The 25,363-nt window shown below is 42.7% G+C and overlaps 1 long non-coding RNA gene and 1 pseudogene across 1 annotated transcript; both read left to right on the top strand.

Annotated features, from left to right (window-relative positions):
• Window positions 1-4,509: 4,509 nt before the first annotated feature.
• Window positions 4,510-9,995, top strand: LOC125525088. The gene is made up of 4 exons (XR_007291147.1): window positions 4,510-4,881; window positions 6,201-6,308; window positions 9,399-9,558; window positions 9,685-9,995. It is a non-coding gene; the product is annotated as an uncharacterized LOC125525088 (long non-coding RNA).
• On the top strand, window positions 6,315-9,085 carry LOC125525080 (annotated as a pseudogene).
• Window positions 9,996-25,363: the final 15,368 nt, after the last annotated feature.

The raw sequence follows: 25,363 nt of genomic DNA, 5'->3' as shown, positions 1-25,363 counted from the left end.
GTCCGGCGACGTGCGGGAGTCGAACTCCGGCTCGGGGAGGGAGACGAAGGCGGTGGCGCACTGGGCCTAGGCCTGGCACGAGCTGGGCCGGCCCAGTCGGTGAAAAGATTAAAAAAACACAATGGAAAATAACATAAAGCAAACTAAAATAAAATAGAACCTAAGCATATAATATATCAAAATTTTCAGAAAAACATTATCTACAACGTGAACATTTTAGTAAATTCAAATAAAATCCACACAAAATCAAATAAATCAAAGAGTGCTACTGGTCTATTAAAACCCAACAAAAATCATTTTTAAAAAAAAACAAAATGATTTCAAATTAATTTTTCTCCAATTTTCTATTGTAGGGAATCATGTTACCCTAATTTCCATATATTTTATTTTTGGAGAAAAATAATTTGAATAAAACTCAAATAACTCCAAATTGAAAATAAATTCAAAAGAACTTTGAATTTAATTCTTTGAAACTCCCAACTCATATTTCATATAATTTGAAGAAGTCCTTTTATCTTCTCTCATGAAAATCATTGAGCTGCATGAAGTTTATGAATTGAAATATTTTCAAATGAAATCCAATTATTTTCAAATACCCTTTCATTTAATTTAAATGGAAGAAGTCATATCATCTTCGCTCAAGGGTTTTGTATTTGAAAAGAATTTGAATTCATGGAGATCAGAAAGCAAATATGAAAGCTTGGGAAAGTCCTTTTATTCCCTCTCATTTAACTTTCAAAAAGTTTCGAATTCACTCACTTTCAGACAATCAATCAAACAATCAGTCAAATCTATCTATTTATTATAACATTCCAAAATTTAGAATTTTGGGATGTTACAGAGAAACTGACACCCGCCAGCCACCTGTCTGCAAAGCACGTCGGTAGAACCAGTCTCGCGTAAGCGTACGCGTAATGTCGGTCCGGGTCGCTTCATTCAACAATACCGCCGAACCAAAGTATGACATGCTGGTAAGCAATATGACTTATATCGCCCACAACTCACTTGTGTTCTACTCGTGCATAACATCAACGCATAAAACCTAGGCTCGGATGCCACTGTTGGGGAACGTAGTAATTTCAAAAAAATTCTTACGCACACGCAAGATCATGGTGATGCATAGCAACGAGAGAGGAGAGTGTTGTCTACGTACCCTCGTAGACCGAAAACGGAAGCGTTAGCACAACGCGGTTGATGTAGTCGTACGTCTTCACGGCCCGACCGATCAAGCACCGAAACTACGACACCTCCGAGTTCTAGCACACATTCAGCTCGATGACGATCCCCGCACTCCGATCCAGCAGAATGTCGGGGAAGAGTTCCGTCAGCATGACGGCGTGGTGACGATCTTGATGTTCTACCGTCGCAGGGCTTCGCCTAAGCACCGCTACAATATTATTGAGGATTATGGTGGAGGGGGGCACCGCACACGGCTAAGAGATCAATGATCAATTGTTGTGTCTATGGGGTGCCCCCTGCCCCCGTATATAAAGGAGCAAGGGGGAGGAGGTGCGGGCAGGCAAGGGGCGCGCCAGGAGGAGTCCTACTCCCACCGGGAGTAGGACTCCCCCCTTTCCATGTTGGACTAGGACTTGGGGGGGAAGGAGAGAAAGAGGGGAAAGGAAAGGGGGGGCGCCCCCCTCCTTGTCCAATTCGGACTTGGGGGGGGGGGCGCGGCTGCCCCTTGGCCTCCTCTCTACTTCCTCCACTAGGCCCATTAAGGCCCATTAGGTTACCGGGGGTTTTGGTAACCTCCCGGTACTCCGGTAAAATGCCGATTTCACCCGGAACACTTCCGATGTCCAAACATAGGCTTCCAATATATCAATCTTTATGTCTCGGCCATTTCAAGACTCCTCGTCATGTCTGTGATCACATCCGGGACTCCGAACAACCTTCGGTACATCAAAACATATAAACTCATAATGAAACTGTCATCATAACGTTAAGCGTGCGGACCCTACGGGTTCGAGAACAATGTAGACATGACCGAGACACGTCTCCGGTCAATAACCAATAGCGGAACCTGGATGCTCATATTGGCTCCTATATATTCTATGAAGATCTTTATCGGTCAGACCGCATAACAACATACGTTGTTCCCTTTGTCATCGGTATGTTACTTGCCCGAGATTCGATCGTCGGTATCTCAATACCTAGTTCAATCTCGTTACCGACAAGTCTCTTTACTCGTTCTGTAATACATCATCCCGCAACTAACTCATTAGCTGCAATGCTTGCAAGGCTTAAGTGATGTGCATTACCGAGAGGGCCCAGAGATACCTCTCCGGCAATCGGAGTGACAAATCCTAATCTCGAAATATGCCAACCCAACAAGTACCTTTGGAGACACCTGTAGAGCACCTTTATAATCACCCAGTTATGTTGTGATGTTTGGTAGCACACAAAGTGTTCCTCTGGTAAACAGGAGTTGCATAATCTCATAGTCATAGGAACATGTATAAGTCATGAAGAAAGCAATAGCAACAAACTAAATGATCAAGTGCTATGCTAACGGAATGGGTCAAGTCAATCACATCATTCTCCTAATGATTTGATCCCGTTAATCAAATGACAACTCATGTCTATGGTTAGGAAACATAACCATCTTTAATCAACGATCTAGTCAAGTAGAGGCATACTAGTGACACTCTGTTTGTCTATGTATTCACACATGTATTATGTTTCTGGTTAATACAATTCTAGCATGAATAATAAACATTTATCATGATATAAGGAAATATATAATAACTTTATTATTGCCTCTAGGGCATATTTCCTTCATGTTTTACTAATGTTATATTTTCCTATCATTTTGGCATCATTTATATGCAAATATACAATTTCTTCAATCAGTACATAAATTACTATGAATTATCGGTGTGTGATAATGTAATGCATGTCTATTTGACGATAAAGGAAATAGCACAATTCCTTATTGGCATATAATCCTTTCATGTGTATTTTAGTAATGTCATGTTTTCTGTGCCGATTTTCACCTCATTTATGTGCAACTACACATGTTTTTTAACCCAAAACCAATGCTTGGATTCAAAACTACATCCAAGCGCAACTGTGAGATTCCTCATTTTCCTAGGTGGTAGAAGAGCCTTCATTCATGGCTGAACCAATAATGTTCATCTAGTTTTTGTTTCATGCTTATGTTATTCTTTTTTTCTTTGCCTTAACTATTATTTATTTATTCATTTTATATTGTAATTTGTTTGGAAGAGGAAAATAAAAAAATAAATTTAATTATATTTGTTGATATACTTAACATTTTCAAACTATTATGTAAACATTTTTCAATACATAAACTATATCTCATGAATGGTGGGACATATGAAAGGAGAATTTATCTGTCCATTGAAACAGTTTCTAGAAATTGCTTGGAACTTTTTTTTACATATATGAATATTTTTTTGAAATAAATGAACTCTTTTAAATAGGCATTGGAATATGTTTAGAATAGAAGTTTATTTATACTAAACATTTTTTTGAGTGAAAAAATAGTAGAGAAGGCCCCGCATGCTATTACACTTTTCATTAAAAAAATTGACATGTACAATGGTTGTGGAATAGAGAATTACAAAGTGTCCAGCCACTTTTGCATGCCCTCTCCTTAAGATTAGTTTAGCTCCGACCATAGCGGTAGAGAAGAGGTCTTTGAAAGTTATAACTTATAAGGTAATATGGTTTTATTTCTCCCGCAAAAAAGAGAAAAGGGTGATTTATCACTAAATTGTACACTGGCTCCAACAGCCAAGTGCATCTCCTTGAAGCAAGTGACTTTCCTTCTGTTCATTCCATCAATGAGCATATCCATGAAATCAGATCAAATAATAGGTAAACCACGGACTCCCTAAAATTTTCAGCGCAAGGAGCAGATGCAGCAGTCTCTACCTAGAAGTTTTGTCTTAAGTATGTCATTAAGCAAAAGATAGAAGAAAAAGTTACACTGTTGATGAGAGCATGATTTTCATATCCATGCATAGAGGCCGGTGCAAGTTTCTTGTTAGACAATAGTTTTAGGCCCTGTTTGGAACAAAAGAAAAGCATAAGAATTTTGGATGGTAGGATTTCTATTGTAATTTTTTCCTTTGATGCCGTTTGGAACAAATGAATTGTTACCGCACGTTCTTTTGAAATTCCTATGGAATGAGCTATTTCACAGGATTTCAGAGGAAACCACACATGAGGTGTTTTCATCTATTTGTGTCTACAATTCTTGTGTTTTTGTGTGTGACATCCAAATGACAGTTCTGCAGATTTCCCGTGGTTTTAGTCGATGTGTGAAATCTTAATTTATGTGTTTTTCCTTCTTTTTTAGCACAATGCACTAGGTTTTGTGCTTTAAGAAAATAAAAAAACACATTAGTTAATCTATGGTTCTGTGTTTTTCCTATTTGTATGTTTGATTGAATTCTTGTGTTCCAAACGAGGCCTTATACATTTTAATGCTAGAGTTTGAGCCATTGTAACGTTGGAGCTCTGTTTGTTTCACCTGCCCAAGCGAGGCCCCGTGTTCGGCCCGCGTCGTATAATTGGACCGGGCTCACTCACACGACACGCACGCGGCCTGGCCACACCGCACCACACCCTGGTGACACCACCACTGGCCCCTCAGGCGTCAGATTCGGTGGCTGCCACGAACTCGCCGGCGCGGCGGCCACCTCACGCCATCAGATCGGCTGGGCGCCGTCCGCCGAACTGCCGAGGTCAGGTCGCAACGTGCCACAAGGCGGCGTAACGTGACACGACCCGAGGGGCCCCGAGGCTGCTCATCGTCGCACCCACCGGGCTGACGCGGCGGAGGAGCGGCAGCCCCGTCCCCGTCGGCTCAGTCCTGCACCTAGGGCTAGCGGGAGGCCGGGAGCTCGCGTAAGCCCCAACTCAGTCCTATTATCTACTTACTCTCTATTTGATTTCGGCGGCGGTGCACGAGCCATAGTGGACATCTTGGTCACCCTTAGTCATACTGTGCCACTGAATGTGGTTTCTGAGTTCAGCCCGTAAACATTTCACCGTGTTTTAGGCGAAATCGTTTGGCCATCTCTTTGGTTCGCTTCCCATATACTCAACATGAAAAATGAGTGCGCCATCTGCGTCCGTTTTCACGATTTCTCCATCAGAATTTGGGGCATTTCGTCCTAGATATAATAACTTACCTAAACTGGATACATCAGTCTACATATTTTTGCCGAATCAGACACCCGAGTCACTGTCCTCTATTTGGCATGTATGAAATTGCGAAACCGACACCGAATCTGAGCCAGATTCCAACACTCCTGTCCATGTCCGAGAGTAGCGCCTGCTGTTACCCGCACTAATTTACAAATGGCTGGCTGTCCACTTGACCACTAATAGACAGGGCGGTGCCACAGCGACAATGCAAAGTGTACTACATCAATCCAACTCATTGTCCCCCCTGAGAATATAGTTTTCTGCCAAGCTCTTAAAATGTTTTATTCAGCTATGTATAGATCTTTACAATGGGGAAAAAATGCACAGCCATTCATCTGAGGCGTGGTTAAAAAAAAATCTGAGAGTAGGACCTGTAGGTAAAATATTTGGGCTACTCAAACTTTTCAAACCTTGGGTAGGGTTATGTTTTAAAATATTTACATCAAACATCAGCTTTTTCTTGATATATCTTGTCGCTCTAATCTTTCCATTTAAACATGTTATGCTCCATCTATTAGCATGCTAGTATGAACAATATAGCTGAGATTTAACACAAACAGGTAGACATTACCACGGAAGAACTGTTTTGACTGATCCATCGTGAGGTGACATGTATGGTAGCATAATCTAGCTGTTTTCTGTTAATAAGCACGTGCACGCGCCTAGTTTTCGTGCCATGGCAGGCTTTTTCGGCCCGTTTTCGCTGCCATGGCAGCAGTTCTCCCGTTAACTTTTTTTTTTCAGCAAATTAGTTGGAGGAGGCACAGGACTGAGGACCCGGATTATTATTTTGGTCATGGAGATGGAACCAATGTGAGGAGAATTCTCTGAGATCACATGGTCCGAGAGGTCAATCTGCCTGATTCTTTGCTTCGGCATTCGGACTTCATTTTGCTTTGAACAGAGCTTACCCTGCATCTGTAGATATTACAACGATGTCACTTTTATTTCTCCCTCAACAGCGCATATGTTCATTTCTTATGAAGATCACTTTCTCCATCTGGTCTTTTCTTCAGGTTTTCGAAGGGCTGCTGGTCTCTAATCCACGGCGAGAATGCTGCCACGAACCTACACTCCTGCACAGTCAGTGGTCAGACTCAGACCGTATGGATTCCTGATCCTTGGTATGTGGCTTTAATGCTTTATGAACAAAGTCCCTTCAGTTGCCTTGGGTCACATGATTTCCAGCAGTTGTCTGGTCATTATGATTCTGTGTAGTATCGGTGTGGTGGGTCATTATGTGTTCAATGAGGAATGGGACTGTTGTTGTCTGCGCCTTGGAACCTTGCTATTCCTCAGCTGTACCCTACACTCATTTTCTTTTGATTTTTATGGGGGTATTCTACGCTCGTTGAATGCATGAAAGGTTGGTGTTCTTTCACCATCCTCTCGACCTCTCCTAAACCCCACTACAATTATGGCTTGGCGCATTCAGAAAATTAATTATGCCCACTTGTCTTTTGATGGCACCCATGTTTTCATACTTGCAAACAAAATCTAGTTAAGCTGTTACGTCTCGATTCAATGTATGTCTGTTACGTTTTTATAAAGTATGCCCATTTAATATATTTTTTATTCGTTTTCAGTATATACTAAGCTCCTTGCTATAGAAAAAAAATGTAAAATTCCTTTTTGAAAAAAGAAAAATATAAAACTAGCCTGTCGGTCTTGTAGAGCATTTGAGCGATGACTTCGAGTTGCTCTCTTGATGATATCAACGTTGGGAATCAATGAAAGCTTGTCTTTTATGTTGGATCTGAGTATCAGACATATAAAATCCTGACATCGAAACAATTTGGAGTTATTTGCGAGGTGTGAGTCCTTGTGATCAACAAGTTAGCTCTCGTAGTACAATACAAATCTAGTTAAGATAGGAGAGAGGATTTTTGCTAGCCACCTGTGCTCTGTGATCTGTCCCACTAGTAGCCACAACTGCAATACACAGTGTTCTATATAAATCTAACTCATTGTTCCCCAGAGAGTACCAAGTGCTTAAAATGTTTTATTCAAGTATAGATCTTCACAGAAGAATGTTCAACCATTCATTAAAATATCTTCTGTTGTCTACATAATAGATTTAAGTGTCGGACTGTGTTTAATTATGAAGAGAAGTGCGACTCAAGTGAAACGTCTGAAATGGAGTTGAGCTAAACTTGAAACTATCTTTTGTGAACATTTGATTTGAACGAGTTGTACCTGAGTAAATAGGCTTCCATGAATAATTCGTAGTGTATTTGTACTGTCTGCAATTGTTGCATAGCGAAGGTCTTCTCTCAAATGGCTTGACACAATCCCAATACCATCCTTGAATAATTGATTACTCAAGGCCCTATCATGTGCCTTAAACATGTTGTACTTGTGTATATATAACCGGTATGACTACAATCCACCCATAACCAAAGAAAAACAAGCTCAACAAAAATGCCGCCCATCCAAGACAAGCATAGCTCTCAGGAGCTGCTCCAGGCTCAAGTTAACCTTTGGCACCATGCACTGGGATTCGTCAAGTCCATGGCACTCAAATGTGCAATGGAACTGCAAATCCCTAACACCATCCAACACCATGGTGGGCTTATGACCCCGTCAGAGTTGGCCACAAAGATCGGCCTCCATCCGTCTAAGCTTCCCCGCTTACGGCGACTCATGCGTGTGCTCACCATATCAGGCATCTTTGCTGTTCATGAGGCAGCCTCGCCAGGCAAGGAGGTTGTTTACGGGCTTACCCCAACCACACGCCTACTCGTCGGTGATGAAGTTAAATCAAACTTATTTCCTATTCTATCTTTGATGCTTGATTCAACTGTCATTGCCCCCTTTTTGGGCATGCACTCATGGTTCCTAGATGAGTATTCCACGTCCCTGTTCAAAAAGGCCCACAGCCTTAACTTTTGGGAGATGGCTGAGCAGGATGATATTTACAACCAGATACTCAATAATGCAATGGTTTCTGATAGTAACTTTCTCACGGACATCATCTTAAGGGAGTGTGGTGATGTATTTCTTGGCATAAACTCTCTTATTGATGTTGGTGGAGGCCACGGTGGAGCTGCCAGGGCAATTGTGAATGCATTCCCGCAAATGAAATGCACCGTGTTGGATCTCCCTCATGTTATTGCAGAAGCTCCTAGTGATGTCCATGTGTCGTTTATTTCTGGCGATATGTTTAAGTACATTCCGCCAGAAAATGCTCTTTTCCTAAAGGTAAACTCTCTAGAAGTTTCTTCTTCCCTTGCAATACAACACATCATCATTTGACAATATGCTGTCATAACTCTTAAAGTGTGTATTTAGCCGCTTGTCTGAATTAAATTAAGTTAACTAAATTTCTTACAATAAATTTCTATAATTCAATATATTATAGGGACTAATGGTAACCTTTTTTTGGGCTGCTGCTGTGCATCTTAGTGGGTTTTTCATGATTGGGGTGATGAAGACTGTGTCAAGTTATTGAAAAATTGCAAGGAAGCTATTCCTCCCAGAGATGCTGGTGGAAAGGTGATTAATCGTAGATATGGTGGTTGGATCTGGGCTAAATGAGATTGTAACAAGAGAGACACATGTTTTATATGATCTATTTATCATGTGCGTTGAGGGGATTGAGCGAGAGGAATTTGAGTGGAAAAGGATATTCATGGAAGCTGGATTCGGCGACTACAAGATTATATCAGTGCTGGGAGTTAGATCTGTTATTGAGTTCTACCCTTGAACACTCAATTAAAAATTACATGGTAATCAGTGTTGTATGTTCATAAACGGGCATCAACAGCATGTGTGCTCTCTTGTTGCACGCGTTGGCCTAGTATGGTGAAAAATGTACTACCTTATTATATTTTTGTGATATGTAACCGCTGTGATCAATGAATTTGTCCCGGTAGTGTTTATGTATGGACTACCATCTGCAGCTGGGTCTATACTTTGTTTCTGTTGTGAGAATTGAGATAACATATACTGATATTAAGATGCTATATGTCCATGTTTCAGTGGTTACTCTGTTGTTTTTCAGCGTCCGTACCTTTGTGAATCATGTGTTTAGATAGCTTTGTGCTCATGAGGTCGTTAGAAACTGTTCATTCGATGTGATACTGTAATGCATGACCTATTGCGGGCTAAAAAAAATGTACAGCTCCTTGCTTGCATATAATCATTTCATGTGTATTTTAGCAGTGTCATATTTTCCTCTGTCTATTTGGCGTCATTGACTTGCAACTTTACAGGGTTTTTTTCTTCCAAAAGTTATATGCTTGGATCCATTTTAGTAAGACTGCATCTGCATGCTGCTGTGTTCAGATTGCTCTTGGTGATTCAGTGATGCAATTCTGAATTTCAGTAAACATGTGAGGAATGGACCCATTTTTCAGGTCCTCTCTGCCTCAGGTAAGTACCTCTTTTGGAAGTTACCTAAGACTGTTCATGCAGCAATTGTGAAGCGATAATGGCATCCATATTGTGACATAACTTGAGTACTGGCTGTTTTTTTGTGTGTGTCTATATGTTTGGCAGTGGCGCCTGTAAACCGGATCAATGGAGATAAAGAGAAGCATATATTGTCCCCAACATTTGTCCCTGGAGATAATTCTGATCTTGTGCTGGATGTCATCATATAACCAAGGGACTTGCAGTGTCAGCACTGCAAGTCTTTAGATAGCTCTGGTAGCTTTCAGGTGTTTCACTTCATAAATCTTTTGATGTTACTTACCAAAAAAATTCAGGTAATAGTTCTCTTTCACCGGATTTATGGATTTTTTTTGCTTGTAATCTTTTTGTTAAAAATAAAATAAATGATATAATAATGTTTACTATCCTTGTTTTGTGACATAATTTTTTTATATGAATGACGTGATCTTCTTGTTTAAATGCATAAAATATACTATTTAATGAACTATGGAATGCATTTAGAAAGCATTTGTCCAAAGAAGTTCCAAAAGTCACCTAAAAGTTCCATTACATTCATGACCACTTTTATATTGGGTGGAATATGTCCCAGGATAAACATTTTTCTATATGGAACATTTTCATCCATCATTTTTTAAATTTGCAAGGACACTTTTTGACATACATAAATATTTTTATCACACACATGCATATTTAAATAGACTGTTGAGCATATCCTAATAAAATCTTGCTCGTGCAATTTTTTCTGTAAATTCTATTGTGCAGAGTCAACTTTTTCATTATGCATGATATACACATTACATTTTTTTACTTTTAATAAATATTGCAAATAAAAATTCTATAAAACATAAGCTTTTTTTCTGAGGGATTCTATTAAACATAAGTGTAGACAATTCCATGCTTCCCCACTGCTGCCGCCATCCGCTATTGGGCCGCCCCAATTCCCCTCACAAATGCTATGTCTAGCTTATTGCGAGGCAGAAGCAACGTTAGTCTCATTTTTGTGTGTTTTCCTTTACCTTTTTATCAGTTTTTTTCTCTATTATTTTTTTCAAATACATGTTGACTTTTTTAATACACATTTGAACATTTTCCAAATACACGCTGAACACTTATCCGGATACATGTCAAACATTTTTTAAATACACGGTGAACATTTTTAAATACTTGTTGTGAATTTTTCAAAAATGTCATGTACATGTTCTTAAAACATCTAAACATTTTTTAAAGACACAAATATTTTTTTCTATGTTATTAACAGTTTTAAACTATTTACGTGAACAAATATTGACATTTCATTAAGATTTTTAAAATGCAGGAACAATTATTAAATGCCATGAACAATTTTTTGAATGGTACGACTGTTTATTACAAATTAAGCGAACCAATTTTGACATTTTAATGGATTAAAAAAATTATGAATTTCTTTTTAAACTTTTGAACATATTTTCAATGACAAGAATATTTGTTATATTATAAGAATATTTTTGTAAAACTGCAAGAATAAAACTTTACATTTCACCAAAAAAATGGTAATGCATGATGAGCATTGTTAATAACCATAAATATGTAAAGTAATTTATCCATATACATATGTTCAGAAAATTTTCGGAATATATAAGAAAAGTAAGTAAGAAGAGGAAAAAATACGAAAAACGCACGCCTCAAGCTGGGAAAAAGGGAAAACACTGGAACCCTGGAAGCTCCTACTGGTCCGGCCTACTTCCTGGCCCTGGTCATGCACGGGACACAGCCCACCAGGGCCACCACTACCGTCGACGGATGCCCGCGAGGCTGCGACGAAGCGCGGCGGCTGCAACCTCGTGCCGGCGGTCGGGCCGCCGAAGTCGCGTAGCACCACCAGGCTATCGCGACTGGTCTGGGCTGTCACCTCCCGCCGTCAGAGCGGGCGGCCGAGGTCGCGGTGCGCCGCCAGGCAGCGCAGCGTGAGCGTGAGGACCCAGGGCCGTGGCTGCTGCTCGCGGACGCGCCACCGCCCACATTGCCCAGTAAGCGCTTGTTTGATCCAATCTTCGATTGCTCTAGGTTTGATTTCGACGGCGTGCATGGTGGGTCCTGGGTGGGCACTTGGTCCTCCTAATCCTACTGTCTGACCATCTGCATCTGCTGTAAATCTTGCTCGCATGATTTCCAGCAGCTGCCCGGTCATAATGATTCTGCGTGGTGTGGTGGACAGGACATCATGTGTACAGTGAGGAAAGGGACTGCTGTCTGCGCCTTGGAACCTTGCTAATTTCTACACCTCTGAACCCACGGAAGGTTGGTATTCTTGCACCATCCTTCGAAGAAACCCCACTAGAAATTACAGCTTGGCGTGCAGAAAATTAATTATACCTTGTTTTTTCTATTTACTTGCCCGGGGGTCTACTCTCAACAGATAGGGCAATTCAATGTATGCCCATAAGCCCATTAGTCGTTGGTTACATTTTATACCGAAAAAGGGTTCCCCGCTTTATATTATATTGGTAAGTGTGCACGTGCAACGCACGTCTAGACTAATATGACAATTATATGTTAAAATTCGTATGTAAAGGGATAATCTAATAGCAGCAAGAAATATTTAAAATGAATTGTTGTATACAAAAGGTTGATTTTTCACCAAAGAAAAGGTATTGCATTCATGTTTCAAACCATTAGTACCCTTTTTATTCTATGAATCTTGAATAACATGTTCAAGTACTCGGTTACAATCACTATTTAATGTTTCAATCTACTCAAGATCTACATCTATTGTTAGTAATATGATTATTCTCTTACAAGTCGAACTTCTCATAATCATCTTTCTATTTTGCCGTCGTCATCGTCTCAACCAACGCCATTGAGTATCACATCTCTATGGAGTACGGGAACAACCACTCTGACCTATGGTGTACATGGCGAGCTTCTTCAAATAGAAGGCCAACAAGAATGTCACTCCGAGCATAAGTTTGGTTGCTTAGCGGACATCCCAGAAATTAGAAATAGATTCCTAACTCACCTACAAGTCAGGCTAGAGTTCCAAGGAATACTGCAATGTGACCATTAAATTAAATAATTGAATAAATACTGCAATATGAAGATTAAAAGTGAATTATGAAGACAAAAATTAGTTAATGCTTGCTGAGCTTGGGTTAGGTAGTTGCATTTTCAATACCAGCTATCATATGGATAACCGCATACCAGCAAGAGAAAGAGGAAGTGACTCAACAACAATAATTGGCCTTAAATAACAACAATATCTTCCCACTCAAAACTTCTGTCCTTTTAGCCCGCCAAAAAGAAATTTTCAACTTACAAATATCGATTTTGACTAAATTTCAGTTGATGACTACAATGGCAAGTGGATGTGTAGTAGTAGTAGAGCCATGGTTCCCAAACATGCCATGCGATCCGAGTATATAGTCTTCGATGTCGATATCTTTTAATCAACATGGCAAAACCTTGCATCACAACTCGACACCTCTCTGTGAAAAGAGTACAGACTAAGCCAACAAATAACATATCAGAGGTGGTTAGACAGGTATTGAAGAAGAGAATCATTTTTATTGGATAGTATGGTAAGATAACATAAAGCCTAGAGAATCATAATATTCCCCTGATCCCCTCAATTGTTACCACAGTATTGAAGAACTATGTACTGACTATGAAGTATTGGTCGATACTAAAAGATGAAGTTGTATAGTAGAGGAACAACAGTCAAACCTGTTAAACACAAGATAAGTACAGAAGAACCTATAGACAGAACGTCTTGCAAACTGGACGATGTATTGTTACATAAATAGCCAAAATGACTGCATGACCATATGTAAAAACTGCACAATGGAAGTTCCATAATTCAGTCACAAGAAAACTTTGGCAAACCAACATTTAGTTATTTAAATAAAAGTTCAGCTTATTTACTACAGAAGTGGCGCTTGGATTAAGTATTTTAAAAACATGCATGCAAGGCTGCCAATACCCATCGGCAGGCCAACATATAAGAACAAATCTTGTATTGCAGATATTCATAGAAGCATGTACTGAATTTTCTGTGCAGGAAATGATTTGCAGTAGATTGTCAAAGAGATTCTGTATAGTCCTTACATTCAAATAGTCTAAAAACTAACATAAAAATGCGGTAATCCATTGGCATAATGCACTCCATAAAATCATAGTGTACATTTTAGGACTGAGCTAAAAAAAGGAGAAACAATAAAATCATACTGTACAAGATGCTGATCCTCAATCAATAACAGATCAAATGATATTCAAATCCTTTTTAGGAAATAAAAAATAATACTTACCTGCAGAAAAACAATGGATCAACACTCGAAATTGAACTCAGTATATTCTCATCTTCAAATGAATGCAGAAATAAATACTGTGTAGGTTTTGAAGTACAATGATGCTTAAATCAGATCTCTTTTTTCTTGCAACAAACAAGCAGCTTTCGAAGATATATTCTTGATTCATCGGCAAGCTTCGAAACAAAATTCAATTTATTCCCATTGAAAGCTGGATGCAAAATGTGTGATTTTCCATCTCTGCATATGAGGGCATAACCTAAAACAATGCACATAGGAACATAAGAAAGATCAACGGCGAAACATTTATTCTTCTTCTTTCTAAAGGCCAAAGGCACTCCATGAACTCAGACTCTGCATGCAGTTCAGCGGAAGGGAAAAGCACGAAAGCTGCCTCTAAAAGCCTCCCGCTTGAAGGGTCAATAAGAATTAAGAAAGGATTTTCTCCTGCAGTATAATAGAGAACCTGATGGGTGGATGCAGAACCTGAATGGTTTTTGTTCATCTGCATAACACATGCACTGCAGTTTATGAGAAACCCCAACAATTTTTTTTTTGAAACAAGGCAAAAGGCTTGCCATTTTCATTAATAAAGAAGAGAGTTTAAGACAAGGCTCCCTAGAGAGGGTAAAAAAAGTCTATCACTCTCGCGGCATTACAACGCCCAAGTTTTTCGCTCCCGCCATCACCCATAATTTAACTTCCTCCTTAATGTTTCGCACTAGCACCGCGGTGGGGGTCGCCGAGTTGCGGAAGACTCTCGCATTGCGCTCCTTCCAAATCTCCCAAGAGACGAGCATCAAAAGGGAGGTCATCGCTGACCGCGAAGGGGCCCTCCACTAGTAGAAAAAGGGTCAAATGTGAAGCACATTAGTGCCGGTTTGAATTTGAGCCGGCACTAATGTGACCATTAGTGCCGGTTCCAACGACTAGGCGGGCAGACATCATTAGTACCGGTTCGTGGACAACCTTTAGTACCGGTTCATGCCACGAACCGGTACTAATGAGGCTGTGTGAGGCTATGGTCAGGCTGGGGCCCCCATGAAGACCTTTAGTACCGGTTCATGCCCTGAACCGGTACTAGAGTTTCTTAGTAAGCTGATTTTTAGTCCCACCTCGCCAAGAGAGAGGCAGTATGAGCGGTTTATAAGCCGTGAGTGCACAGACAATGACGAAGAGTTGCAATGCTCACCTGCATGTTGATTAGCTTCAAGCCTTGCGGAATAGTATAGATTGCACTGAGCTATGTGCAGTGCAGTCTACACTATTCCGAATGGCTTGAAGCAAATTAACCAGCATTGCACCTCTTTTTTATTTTTAATAACTTATTTGAACTCCGGACTTCTTTTGTGTTCAGTATGCAGCATTCAAAGCAACGTCATCAATTTCCAACATGTTCTGACATCATTTGTTGTTTTTCGGTCATTTACCTAATTGTTTAGAGAGCTAAATGACCATGAAATTGTTGAGGGCGTGCATACTTTTCTGCTTGCGGCTGAGGCAAACAAGCGGGCGGATGGTTTTATGCCTTGTCCATGTGCTGGCTATAAGAATGGTCACAATTACTCTACGTCAAGAACCATTCACGTCCACCTGTTTAAGTCCGGTTTCATGCCCCACTATCATGTTTGGACCAAGCACGGAGAAAGAGGGGTTATGATGGAAGACAATGAAGAAGAAGAGGACGACGACAGCTATCCTGGCCATGGGTTCCCTGAATACGATGATACAACAATGAGGGAAGAAGCTGAGCCGGCAATGCGGGAAGAAGCTGAAGAAGAGGCATCAGATGAGCCCGTTGATGATCTAGGTCGGGCCATTGCCGATGCAAAGAGAAACTGCGCAAGTGATTTGAAGAAGAAAAAATTGTTGTACCCGAATTGTGTGGGTGACAAGAAAAAGCTGGGCACCACACTGGAATTGCTGCAATGGAAGGCAGAGAATGGTGTATCTGACAAGGGATTTTTAAAGTTAAGTTATTCACAAACTAGTGATTCACACTAATTTCAAATAATTCAAAATTTAAACTATTCAAATTTGAAAACTACGGGCACTAACAGAAAGTTTGTAATTTTTTGTACCTAAAGCAAAAATATTCACAAAGAAACTCTAAATACACAAAAAACAACTCAAAAATAAATAAAGCAAAAAAAATAAAAAAAGCCCGCCTACTAGGCCAGAGCGGCCTGCATACGACTAGAAACCCAACCTGTTGTTAGGCCAGGATGCAGGCCCGCAAAGGCCCAGTAGGCCAACAGGGCAGCACAGAACATGTAGGCCCAGTAGGCCTGCTTTGGAGAGGAGCTCGAGAGAGCTACCGCACGGGGGTTTATAAACCAGTGCGGTCGCCCCTCGGCTAGCGAGGTGGGACTAAACTTGCGCACCGCACCTGCGCCAGCGCACCCCCTTTAGTACCGGTTCGTGGCACCAACCGGTACTAAAGGGGGTCCTTTAGTACCGGTTGGAGCCATCAACCGGTACTAAAGGGGGTGCGGTTCTCGCCGCTTGGCCTGGCCAAAACAGGCCTTTAGTACCGGTTGGTGGCTCCAACCGGTACTAAAGGTGCCTTCTATATATACAACAGTTACGAAAATTTCATTCTCCCTCTGTTTCTTTCTCTGTTTCCCCATTGAAGCACCGCCCGCGCGCCCCGATCGATCGATGCCGTCGCCGTCGCCGCCCCCGTCCCCGTCGCCGCCCCCGTCCCCGTCGCCGCCCTCGTCTCCGTCGCCGCCCCGGGCCCGTCCCTGTCGCGCCGTCCCCACGTCCCCGCCCCCGCGTCACGCCCCGGCCCATCGCCGCCCCCGGCCGTCGCCTCGCCGTCGCCGTCGCCCCGCTGTGAGCTCTCCCCCTTTAACCCCTCTCCCTCGCCCCCGGCGGCCACCATGGGCGCCGCCCCTCTCCGAGCCCATACACACACAAGCATGATGAACACACACACACACATATGTATGAATTAATGCATGTATATATTAGTATATACGTATTTTGTATGTTTAATTAGTTTAGATTTTTTAGATTATTATTTTTTCACTAGTATATATGTATGAATGCATGTTAGATGGATATAATTACTATGGAATTTTTTTATATAATGTTGTTTTTCAGTTTTTTAATGGATGTATAAAAGTTGTGTTTTCTGTTTTTAGTGTTAGATGCTTAATTAGTATGAAATAGCATATAGAATTTTGACATATGCAATGATAGCATAATTAGTGTTATATAGAAATGTTAGAAATTTTAGTTATCAAAACCCAATCATTAAAAAAATGTTACTTTTTGCGGGCATATAGCTAGTATTTGTTCTCGACGATGCCATTCTCGTAATTAAGGCCCTGAAGCAGGCGCAGGAGACTGATCTGTGTGCATTCTGCGTTTGCGAGAACATTCGCATGATGGCGTCCGAAAGGAGCAGATCTCAAAGACAGGAATGGGTACGCTTGTCAGAACACTATTCACAATTTTTACACCATTGTCGATATCTAGTCACACAACTAATACACATGCATATTGATCTCCTTCTTAACAGTTCACAGAGGTGCGGGACAAGCTCCTCGAAATGGAGCGCGTAGAAGCACTTCAAGAGGAAATAGCGGGATTTTTGCTCGACCAGGTCATAAATCCGAAGGGAGAATACTATTACCCGCTACCGCCCCCATCGACCAGGTCATGAACCACTTCCAATTGTCATCGTGCTTCGAAGGCACCAATTAGGCTAATGCCAATGGCTCCAAAGGCAACATGCATATGTAGGAGAAATTGTATATAGCTATACATGTGTGTATGTGTGAATTAATATGGTGGTTTGTGAGACATTGATGATATATATATGATTGGTTCTATTAGAAATTCTATATATATATATATGCATAACGTGTACAATGTGTAGTATTGTAAAATACCAGCAAACAAAAAAGAATTAAAATGGAAAACACAAAATTAAATGAAAAAGAAATCATAAAACCAAAAACCCCCCAAACATTTTAGTACCGGTTGGTGTTACCAACCGGTACTAAAGGGCTCCCGGCCCCCGGAGCTGGCTCGTGCCACGTGGTTGCCCTTTAGCACCGGTTCGTGCTGAACCGGTACTAAAGGGGGGGGGCTTTAGTGCCCACACTTTAGTGCCGGTTATGGAACCGGCACTAAAGGGCCTTACGAACCGGTGCTATTGCCCGGTTCTGCACACTAGTGCTCGATTGGGCGATCTGAAGCCACCAGTCTTTCACCGAAGTAGCAGTGCTCCACTCCGTAGGGATGACGTCTTGGAGCCCAAGCCATTGGACAATGTCGCACCACACCCTGACAGAAAAACGACAGTGGCAAAGAAGATGCGTGGAGGATTCTCCGGTTTGCATACAGAGGGGGCAGAGACCACAGTTTGGCCATCCACGGCGCGCGAGTCTACCAACAGTCCAGACTCTATTTTGCATCACGAGCCAGGCGAAAAATTTGCATTTCGGCGGCGCCCAAGATTTCCAAACAGTCACATGCATGGGCGAGCGCGTGTGTCCTTCAAATTGCGCATTGTAGGCTGACTTTGCTGAGTAGGTGCCGTCCATAGTGAATTTCCAAGTAATCCTATCAGGGGCATCAACCACAAGATGAATGGCACCGATCTTCTCCCAAAGGGAGGCGAACTGCTGAATGTGTTCCAGGGAGAGACCTTGATGCAGATTAATTTGACTCACCCAGAAGTTGTTTTCCAAGGCTTCCTGGACCGTTGACTTCTTCTTTTTGGAACACTCAAAAAATTTTGGGAGCAACATCTTTCGGCCTCCAACCGTCAAGCCAGGAGGACTTCCAAAAAGAGCAGTAGCTCCATCTCCAATGGTGACGGTCATGGCTGTGGCGAAGAGGACCTTGTCCGCCTCGGTACATGGGTTTCCCAGACCAATCCAGGGCTTCGATGGATCGGTCCAGAGGAGCCAAAGCCATCTAATCCTAAGGGCCGAAGCGAATTTCTCCAGGTTTAGAATCCCAAGGCCTCCGAGTGATTTGGGCTTGCACACCAGCTCCCAATTCACTTTACACTTGTCTCCTGACACCTTGTCGCAGCCAGCCCACAAGTAAGCCCGACGGAGCTTGTCAATATATTCCCGGACCTCAGCCGGGAGCTCTAGCGGCATTATAGAGTAGATGGCAATAGCAGTGAGGACCGCCTTGACCAAGACAGCACGGCCAGGCAAAGCCACGTGCTTCCCTAGCCACGGGACGAGTTTAGCAGTCGCCTTGTCTTTGAGGTATTGGAAATGGACAGCTTTCAAACGGGACACCGAAAGAGGCAAACCGAGGTATTTCAATGGGAAAGTAGCCCTGGTAGCCGGGAAGGAATGCAGCACCTCGTCCAAGTCGGCTGCACAACGGATAGGGATGACACTGCTCTTCAAACAGTTTGTGACTAACCCGGTGACTTCACCGAAGGAGTTCAGAGTGTCTGCTAGGAACTGGATATCCTCCTTGAACGGGGCCACAAATATAGCAGCATCGTCGGCATACAAAGAGGCTCGGATAGCCGGAGATCGCCTGCCAATTGGGTGTAGCTTTCCTTGAAGGGTCGCTTTTGCCAAGATATGATGAAGCGGATCGATGGTCAGAACAAAAAGCAACAGAGAAAACGGGTCTCCCTGTCTTAGCCCTTGGCCATGCTTAATCGGCTCCCCCACAACCCCATTGAGTAGCACCCTAGAGGAAGCCGTGGAGAGGAGGGCCGAAACCCAACCCCGAAATCTAATAGGGAATCCGCGATGGCGCATCAGATCCATGAGGTAATCCCATCTGACCGAGTCGAACGCCTTTTTAATGTCCAACTTGAAGAGCAAAGATGGGGTTTTGTTGCGATGCAGTCGCCTGGCAAGGTTCCTAACATACAAAAAGTTGTCATGGATACTTCTTTTTTTGATGAATGCACTCTGAGCAGGGGAGACAAGGTTGTTCATGTGAGGCACAAGGCGAGAGGCCATCATCTTTGCAATAACTTTTGCGATGGCGTGAATGAGACTAATGGGTCTAAAATCTATGATGTCCTCTGCTCCGTCTTTCTTTGGAATGAGTGCAATGTTTGCGGAGTTGAGCCAGTGCAGTGAGCTGACGCGCAAGTCTGAGAAAAGGTTGATCACCTTGAGGATCTCCGGCTTGACAATCTCCCAACAGTCCTTAAAGAACACTCCAGTGAAACCATCTGGTCCTGGCGCCTTATCACCTGGCAGGTCGAAAACCGCTGCCTTGACCTCTTCCTCGGTAAAAGCAGCCCCCAGTTCAGAAAGGTCCGCATTCGGCACGGGGATGTAGTCCCAGTTGAAGTCCTTTTTCCTCGGCAGCCCCTTCTTCATGATGGCCGAGAAGTGCCGCTGGACAATCACTGTTTTATGCTCATGGGAGGTGACCCAGCCCGACCCCTGTTTGAGCCTATGAATAAAATTTTTCCTCCTCCGGTGGTTGATTCAAAGGTGGAAGAATTTGGTGTTGGCTTCCCCCTCTTTCAAGCTTGTAATTCTGGAGCTTTGCCATTTGCGAGCCCTCTCAAGAGCGGCCAGCCCAATGACTCTTCTTTTTAGTCTTCTCCTAAGATCACACTCTTCCGGCGTCAACTGTCTGCACTCTTGGGCGAAATCGAGACGAAGAATGACATCCAGAGCCGTATGTAGCTGAACCTTGGTTCTGGAGAAAATGGTTTTACTCCAAGAACGGAGCCTCCGACTAGTCGTCTTGAGTTTATGGAAGAGAGCCTGACAAGGATCGTTGTGGGGGCAAGGCTCGTTCCAAGCCTTTTGGACGGCCGGCTTGAAGCCCGGCATATTGATCCAAAAGTTCTCGAAGCGGAAAGTCTTAGGACGGACCGGGCCATCAACATTGGCAAGGAGCAAAGGGCAGTGATCGGAGAGGGAGGAAGACATCGCGTGTAGGATGTGATTAGCAAAGGTGATGTCTCAGTCCTCGTTACAGAAGAAAGTGTCCAGTTTGCTCATGGTAGGGTTGATTCGTTCATTTCTCCAAGTAAATTTGCGGTTTTGAAGATGGATCTCCTTAAGCTCACAAGCATTGAGAGCATCTCTGAATTTAAGAATCCGCCTATGACATGCGTTTGGGCAGTTTTTGAAGGAAATATGCCCTAGAGGCAATAATAAAGTTATTATTTATTTCCTTATATCATGATTAATGTTTATTATTCATGCTAGAATTGTATTAACCGGAAACATAATACATGTGTGAATACATAGACAAACAGAGTGTCACTAGTATGCCTCTACTTGACTAGCTCGTTAATCAAAGATGGTTATGTTTCCTAACCATGAACAAAGAGTTGTTATTTGATTAACAGGATCACATCATTAGGTGAATGATCTGATTGACATGACCCATTCCATTAGCTTAGCACCCGATCGTTTAGTATGTTGCTATTGCTTTCTTCATGACTTATACATGTTCCTATGACTATGAGATTATGCAACTCCCGTTTGCCGGAGGAACACTTTGTGTGCTACCAAACGTCACAACGTAAATGGGTGATTATAAAGGTGCTCTACAGGTGTCTCCAAAGGTACATGTTGGGTTGGCGTATTTCGAGATTAGGATTTGTCACTCCGATTGTCGGAGAGGTATCTCTGGGCCCTCTCGGTAATGCACATCACATAAGCCTTGCAAGAATTGCAACTAATGAGTTAGTTGCGAGATGATGTATTATGAACGAGTAAAGAGACTTGCCGGTAACGAGATTGAACTAGGTATTGAGATACCGACGATCGAATCTCGGGCAAGTAACATACCGATGACAAAGGGAACAATGTATGTTGTTATGCGGTCTGACCGATAAAGATCTTTGTAGAATATGTAGGAGCCAATATGAGCATCCAGGTTCCGCTATTGGTTATTGACCGGAGACGTGTCTCGGTCATGTCTACATTGTTCTCGAACCCGTAGGGTCCGCACGCTTAAGGTTTCGATGACAGTTATATTATGAGTTTATGAGTTTTGATGTACCGAAGTTAGTTCGGAGTCCCGGATGTGATCACGGACATGACGAGGAGTCTCGAAATGGTCGAGACATAAAGATTGATATATTGGACGGCTATATTCGGACACCGGAAGTGTTCCGGGTGATTTCGGAGAAAACCGGAGAGCCGGAGGGTTACCGGAACCCCGCCGAGAGAAGTAATGGGCCATATGGGCCTTAGTGGAAAGAGAGAGGGGCAGCCAAAGGTGGGCCGCGCGCCTCCTCCCCCCTGGTCCGAATTGGACTAGGAGAGGGGGGGCGGCGCCCCCCTTTCCCTCTCCCTCCCCACTTCCTTCCCCCTCCTAGTAGGAGTCCTACTCCTACTAGGAGGAGGACTCCTCCTTGGCACGCCTATAGGGCCGGCCGGCCTCCTCCCCTTGCTCCTTTATATACGGGGGCAGGGGGAACCCCTAGACACACAAGTTGATCCACGTGATCATATTCTTAGCTGTGTGTGGTGCCCCCTTCCACCATAGTCCTCGATAATATTGTAGCGGTGCTTAGGCGAAGCCCTACGACGGTAGTGCATCAAGATCGTCACCACGCTGTCGTGTTGGCGGAACTCTTCCCCGACACTTTGCTGGATCGGAGTGCGGGGATCGTCATCGAGCTGAACGTGTGCTAGAACTCGGAGGTGCCGTAGTTTCGGTGCTTGATCGGTCGGGCCGTGGAGACGTATGACTACATCAACCAAACGCTTCCGTTGTCGATCTAGAAGGGTACGTAGATCACACTCTCCCCTCTCGTTGCTATGCATCACCATGATCTTGCGTGTGCGTAGGAATTTTTTGAAATTACTACGTTCCCCAACAGTGGTATCAGAGCCTAGGTTTTATATGTTGATGTTATATGCACAAGTAGAACACAAGTGAGTTGTGGGCGATATAAGTCATACTGCTTACCAGCATGTCATACTTTGGTTCGGCGATATTGTTGGACGAAGCGGCCCGGACCGACATTACGCGTACGCTTACGCGAGACTGGTTCTCCCGACGTGCTTTGCACATAGGTGGCTTGCGGGTGACAGTTTCTCCAACTTTAGTTGAACCGAGTGTGGCTACGCCCGGTCTTTGCGAAGGTTAAAACAGCACCAACTTGACAAACTATCGTTGTGGTTTTGATGCGTAGGTAAGATTGGTTCTTACTTAAGCCCGTAGCAGCCACGTAAAACTTGCAACAACAAACTAGAGGACGTCTAACTTGTTTTTGCAGGGCATGTTGTGATGTGATATGGTCAAGACATGATGCTAAATTTTATTGTATGAGATGATCATGTTTTGTAACTGAGTTATCGGCAACTGGCAGGAGCCATATGGTTGTCGCTTTATTGTATGCAATGCAATCGCGCTGTAATGCTTTACTTTATCATTAAGCGGTAGCGATAGTCGTGGAAGCATAAGATTGGCGAGATGACAATGATGCTACGATGGAGATCAAGGTGTCGCGCCGGTGACGATGGTGATCACGACGGTGCTTCGAAGATGGAGATCACAAGGACAAGATGATGATGGCCATATCATATCACTTATATTGATTGCATGTGATGTTTATCTTTTATGCATCTTATCTTGCTTTGATTGACAGTAGCATTATAAGATGATCTCTCACTAATTATCAAGAAGTGTTCTTCCTGAGTATGCACCATTGCGAAAGTTCTTCGTGCTGAGACACCACGTGATGATCGGGTGTGATAGGCTCTACGTTCAAATACAACGGGTGCAAAACAGTTGCACACGCGGAATACTCAGGTTATACTTGACGAGCCCAGCATATACAGATATGGCCTCGGAACACGGAGACCGAAAGGTCGAGCGTGAATCATATAGTAGATATGATCAACATAGTGATGTTCACCAATGAAACTACTCCATCTCACGTGATGATCGGACATGGTTTAGTTGATTTGGATCACGTAATCACTTAGAGAATTAGAGGGATGTCTATCTAAGTGGGAGTTCTTTAAGTAAATTAATTGAACCTAAATTTATCATGAAACTTAGTACCTGATAGTATCTTGCTTGTTTATGCTTGATTGTAGATAGATGGCTCGTGCTGTTGTTTCGTTGAATTTTAATGCGTTCCTTGAGAAAGCAAAGTTGAAAGATGATGGTAGCAATTACATGGACTGGGTCTGTAACTTGAAGATTATCCTCATTGCTGCACAGAAGAATTACGTCCTGGAAGCACCGCTGGGTGCCAGGCCTGCTGCTGGAGCAACACCAGATGTTATGAACGTCTGGCAGAGCAAAGCTGATGACTACTCGATAGTTCAGTGTGCCATGCTTTACGGCTTAGAATCGGGACTTCAACGACGTTTTGAACGTCATGGAGCATATGAGATGTTCCAGGAGTTGAAGTTAATATTTCAAGCAAATGCCCGGATTGAGAGATATGAAGTCTCCAATAAGTTCTATAGCTGCAAGATGGAGGAGAACAGTTCTGTCAGTGAGCATATACTCAAAATGTCTGGGTATAATAATCACTTGATTCAATTTGGAGTTAATCTTCTGGATGATTGCGTCATTGACAGAATTCTCCAATCACTGCCACCAAGCTACAAAAGCTTCATGATGAACTATAATATGCAAGGGATGAATAAGACTATTCCCGAGCTCTTCGCAATGCTGAAAGCTGCGGAGGTAGAAATCAAGAAGGAGCATCAAGTGTTGATGGTCAACAAGACCACTAGTTTCAAGAAAAAGGGCAAAGAGAAGAAGAAGGGGAATTTCAAAAAGAACGGCAAGCAAGTTGCTACTCAAGAGAAGAAACCCAAACCTGGAGCTAAGCCTGAAACTGAGTGCTTCTACTACAAGCAGACTGGTCACTGGAAGCGGAACTGCCCCAAGTATTTGGCGGATAAGAAGGATGGCAAGGTGAACAAAGGTATATGTGATATACATGTTATTGATGTGTACCTTACTAATGCTCGCAGTAACACCTGGGTATTTGATACTGGTTCTGTTGCTAATATTTGCAACTCGAAACAGAGACTACGGATTAAGCGAAGATTGGCTAAGGACGAGGTGACGATGCGCGTGGGAAACGGTAGCAAAGTCGATGTGATCGCAGTCGGCACGCTACCTCTACATCTACCTTCGGGATTAATATTAGACCTAAATAATTGTTATTTGGTGCCAGCGTTAAGCATGAACATTATATCTGGATCTTGTTTGATGCGAGACGGTTATTCATTTAAATCTGAGAATAATGGTTGTTCTATTTATATGAGTAATATCTTTTATGGTCATGCACCCTTAAAGAGTGGTCTATTTTTGTTGAATCTCGATAGTAGTGACACACATATTCATAGTGTTGAAGCCAAAAGATGCAGAGTTGATAATGATAGTGCAACTTATTTGTGGCACTGCCGTTTAGGTCATATCGGTGTAAAGCGCATGAAGAAACTCCATACTGATGGACTTTTGGAATCACTTGATTATGAATCACTTGGTACTTGCGAACCGTGCCTCATGGGCAAGATGACTAAAACACCGTTCTCCGGTACTATGGAGAG

This window comes from Triticum urartu, chromosome 1 (assembly GCF_003073215.2).
Source record: "Triticum urartu cultivar G1812 chromosome 1, Tu2.1, whole genome shotgun sequence".
In the NCBI taxonomy this organism is placed as follows: Eukaryota; Viridiplantae; Streptophyta; class Magnoliopsida; order Poales; family Poaceae; genus Triticum; species Triticum urartu.
This window is presented reverse-complemented; position numbering and strand designations above follow the sequence as displayed.